This window comes from Gopherus flavomarginatus, chromosome 10, assembly GCF_025201925.1.
Source record: "Gopherus flavomarginatus isolate rGopFla2 chromosome 10, rGopFla2.mat.asm, whole genome shotgun sequence".
Lineage (NCBI taxonomy): Eukaryota > Metazoa > Chordata > Testudines > Testudinidae > Gopherus > Gopherus flavomarginatus.
In genome coordinates, this window is record NC_066626.1 from 12,230,925 (window position 1) to 12,235,635 (window position 4,711).

Genomic DNA, 4,711 nt, shown 5'->3' on the forward strand with positions numbered 1-4,711 from the left:
CCGCCCGGAGGCCAATACTGTCGAATTGCGGCCACACTAACCCTAATCCAACATGGCAATACCGATTTCCGCGCTACTCCCCTCGTCGGGGAGGAGTACAGAAATCAGTTTAAAGAGCCCTTTATATCGATATAAAGGGCTTCATTGTGTGGACGGGTGCAGGGTTAACTCGGTTTAACGCTGCTAAATTTGGTTTAAACACGTAGTGTAGACCAGGCCTAAGAAAGCAGCTGTTTGACCTACAAACAATGACAAAGTAAAACCTGCAAGAACAACCTTTCAACTCAGAGGTCTAATAATAAGATATTACTAATAACTGACGAAAGAGTTACAAACGACTCAAAACCATACTCAGTACAAACCAAACGGGAACATAGACAACACCACTTTTCTTCGCTGCTCTTCAACCATGATATTCTCCCCATAGGGAGGTCCACCGCTCCTGGGGGTTCAGTGCCACAATAACAGGGTGATGTGCGCAATGGATGAAGGAAGCTGCTATTCCATCTCCCTAGTCCAAAAATCAGTTTAATAGCTAGTCCTGAGATACAGGAAATATCAGTTATTAAAGTGATAAGAACTAATTTAACATTTTGATTCCAGCCAATGTTAAAATGATCTAACATACAGGTTAATAAAAACATTTCTAGTCCTCTGCATAGAACGCTTAAATGATGCAAAAATTGCAAGTTTGGTTTATAAAGTCATAAAAGGGACATCATCCCTAATCTGACACTTGGTGAAATGTAAGTCTAGAACACACAACCAATTTGGGGCTTGTGCCCTGCTTCTTAACAGTCTGCCCTGAGGTTGCCACTTGCAGTCAGAAGCTACTCCGGGTGGCTCGGGCCCTCTCATGGATCAGTAACTGATTAGCAGCTTGGAAAGAAAGAGTAGGACTAAATAGTCAGTTTTTGCAACGGAAAGGGGTAAATATCAGGCTTCCAAACTATGAGACGAGACAACAGACATTAGGGCTGGTCAGTTAAGACAAGACAGTACAGCACCAGTTCTCAACCAGGTGTCTGCCAAAAGAAACCAGGCTTGACCCACCTCCTCAAGCCACCAAGCCTGCCTGCCTGCCTTGAAGGGGGGGAGAAAGGGCACAACAAAAAATTGCAGCATCAATGCAGAAGAGACACTTCCCCTGCCTCACAGCCACTGATTCCCTGAACAGGAATAGCAAAAGTCCAGCCACAATTCTACTTTCTTTCCACTACAAGAGATAACAGGTGGGAGCTGCTCTTCTGAGACAATCCTTCTGCAGCCCAGGCACATGGCAGACAGAGCTGGGCCGGCAAGCTGAGGGTTTTGATTGCTTGAAGGCCCAGAGGGAAAAAGAGACAAGTGCTCACATAGCAGAGAATGGCTTTGATTCATTGACCTCTAGGTTACTGGCCCAGCATGCTTCCACTGCACCACTCTGCTGGCTCTTCCCTCTCTTCCACCCAGCCGCCACTATTCGGATTAGTGCCTTTCGAGCTTGCACTGGCAAGCAGATGCGCAGGCTGCTAGGCAGCTGCCCTGGTCACAGGATTTTACAGCTTATACAGGGTAAAAGGGATCTATTTGGGGTTTGGACCCCATTGGGAGCTGGGTAGCTGAGTGCCGGAGACGGGAGCACTTCTTAAACTCTTTTCAAGTAAGCCTTCAGCTTGTGGGGGACGAGGTTCAGCCTTGGATCCGTGTCTGCAGCAGGCAAGCGCCTCTGGCTCAATCGGCCCCCACCCTGCCCCCACTGTATTAGCAGACTAAAACCTGGAGCAAACGCACACGCCTTGCAACGGAACAGGAGCTGCGATCTCGAACAAATGTCAACATTTTATTAAGATGATGTTCAAAGAAGAAAAAAGTGTACGGTACAGCTTTTAGGCGTAGAAGTTTCTGGTGATCAGGGAACAATGCACAGATTACCCAGGGGGTGCGAAGTTCGGTTGAAGATCGGGTGGTGTAAGGAATACATAATCTGCAATAGCCCCAACTGGGGGTAAAAGGTTAACGTACAGACACTGAGTTAGGAGGGTATGTTGTCCATGTGAGGGCTACGTTCAGGTGTGGAGTTTAAGAAGCGGGTAAGACGATGAGGATGGATTGACCTGCATTTGGTGAGTTTTAACATTCAGTGTTTTTTAATCTTTGCCACAATCTAGTTTAAGCAGGATCAGTTTGAACTCTACCCTGCCATCTGTTGGTGATCTGTTGTAAAGGCCTTTTGGGGCTGATGTCATTTGCATGGTTACACCCACCCCAGATTGCATGATGGGAGTGCTTGTCCAAATGGTCATTTCAGCTGCTGTGGGATCCCCAGTCTCTGTTATTGGGGCAGGAGTAATCAAGTGTCTTTTCCTGTTTATTTTGGATCAAGGACAGAGTAACTGTACCTGACATTTGAGGCCTGAAAGCTTGACCGTTGCCTGGAAAGGACTCACCATTAAGGGGTATGGGTTCCAAACACCAAAAGCTTGTGGGAAGTTGGAATGGATGTCTGTCTGCCTGCGCTTAAGGAGAGAAGTATTTTTGAATGTTTTAGAAGTGTTGTTAGTACTGAAGTTCCTCATCTTAAGCTTATACCATTAGATTTCTTCCACAGTATACTTTGGTGCTGAAAGGTAAAAGATTGCTCTGTGTGTGCTGTTATGGAATGAGGTAACAAAGGTTGGTTGCAGAGAAGGTGCATGTACCACAAAAGTGGTGCTTCTCCCACCTTAGCTCTGGTCCCAGAGTCCAGAATTTGCATAAACTCACCCACTGACCTGTGACTAACAATCTCACCCTGCTAACTCTTCTAGCAAAACAGGCCAAAGAAAGTGTATGCAAGTGCTGTACTGCAGCCCCAGTGCTCTTTTTGGTTCCTTCCCACAGAACTTTCACTCCACACCAGTCCAGTTCCTTGCTGTTGCTTGTCCAACCCCTGCATGCATATGCAAGACCGTACCCTGAGCTGATTCCTGACTGTTGTGCTCCATACAGCCTGACCTGTCTGTATCTGTGTGGTGCAATGGGTCAGCACGTTTGGCTCTTAACTGAAAGGATGGTGGTTCAAGCCCACCCAGGGACAGTAATAAGCCTGTGCTACTTCCTTGCTTTCCTGAGGCCTGCAGGGAGCCTCAAAGGTCCCATTCTGCTGCCTCTTGGCCTCAGTGCTTTCAGCTGGTGGCCCAAAGACCGGGCTGGATGCCATTCAGAAACCCATCTCCCAGCAGCTGTTCCAGAGGCTCAGGCTTAATCCTCAAGGCTGAGCACAAAAACTTTCAGCCGGGAACATTTCACTCCCTTCCCGCCTCTGCCCAAGCAGCAAGGGAGAAGCGGACGAGACACGTCGGCTCAAAGACGCCTCCCTCCCACTTCCCTGTAGGCCTGCAAAGCTCTTGGCCTGCCTCATGCCTCGTCAGGAAAGCGCGGCCATGCTGCCCAAGCCTGAGTCACGTCCGCAGCCTGGCCTGCCCTGGCTGACAGCGCGCAGAGCCACGCGAGTCAATGGCAGGTCGAGTCGGGAGCCTTGGCTCTTTCCCCTGACAGCCACACACACAGCACTGCCTGACGTCCCAAGAGCCTCCCTCGTGTTCTCCCGCAGCAGCCACCGCCTGCCAATATGGGTGGGAAAAGGGGACCAGGAAACACTGCAGCGTCATTCCGGGACAGGAGGCCCTCGCCAGGGCTAGGCCTGACTCTTGCCTTCAGCCCAGGCAGCCTCATGGCCTAGGCTCTTGGTGCTCTGCTGGTCACTGCCTTGCTGGAAGGCCCCGAGGAAAAAGAAACCAGCACATGCATAGTTGAGGATCATTTTGATCCATTAACCTCTGGGTTATGGGCCTAGCACACTTCTGCTGCACCACTCTGCTGGTTCTTCATGGCCACTGCTACCCAGCCACCACTGTCCAGATTAGTGCCTTACGCACTCTCGCGCTGGCAGGCAGATGCACAGTCTGCTAGGCAGCTGCCTGGTCACAGGATTTTACAGCTTATACAGGGTAAAAGGGAACTATTTGGGGTTTGGACCCCATTGGGAGCTGGATAGCTGAGTGCCAGAGACGGGAGCACTTCTTAAACTGTTTTCAGTTAAGCCTTCAGCTTCACCCTCGCCTGAAAAGTACTCACCATTAAGGGGTATGAGTTCCAAATGCCAAAATCATGTGGGAGGTAAGAATGGATATTTGCCTGTCTGTGATTGTTCTAGCTGATTTCCTTTCTGCCATTCCTGGTGTACAAAAACAGAGGCATTTTTGAATCTCTTAGAATTGCTGTTAGTGCTGCAGTCCCTCATCTTAAGCTTATGCCATTAGATCTCTTCTGTGGTATATTCTGGTTCTGAGAGGTAAAAGGTTACTCTGTGTGTGACATTATGGAGTGAGGTAGCAAATGTTGGTTGCAGAGGTGGGACATGTGCCACAAAAGTCCTGGCCCTCCACCTGGTGTCCCTGAGTCCAACCTACAAAATTTCCTTGCAGTCAGAGTGGAAAAGAACATTTTACCCAACTGTGAAGCTGCTTACAACTTTCAGTGTGTAAGTGAGATCAGAACCCACCAGTCTACATCTAAAATTCATACCTAAGGATTAGTGATTTTAGATCTGTAGCATGGAACTGAATTTGTAATAGAATTATAAAGAACTCTATTTTTAAACTAGAGAAAAGAAAACCATAAAATCTGCATCTAGCAACTTCAAAAGAAAGCCATAGTGCTAAATATAAATATTTATTTTCAACCTCTC

The 4,711-nt window shown here is 48.1% G+C and overlaps 1 non-coding gene across 1 annotated transcript; it reads right to left on the reverse strand.

The window, feature by feature from the left end:
- Positions 1-426: 426 nt before the first annotated feature.
- LOC127030546 (U2 spliceosomal RNA) lies at positions 427-619 on the reverse strand. Its single transcript, XR_007768412.1, has one exon. It is a non-coding gene; the product is annotated as a U2 spliceosomal RNA (small nuclear RNA).
- Positions 620-4,711: the final 4,092 nt, after the last annotated feature.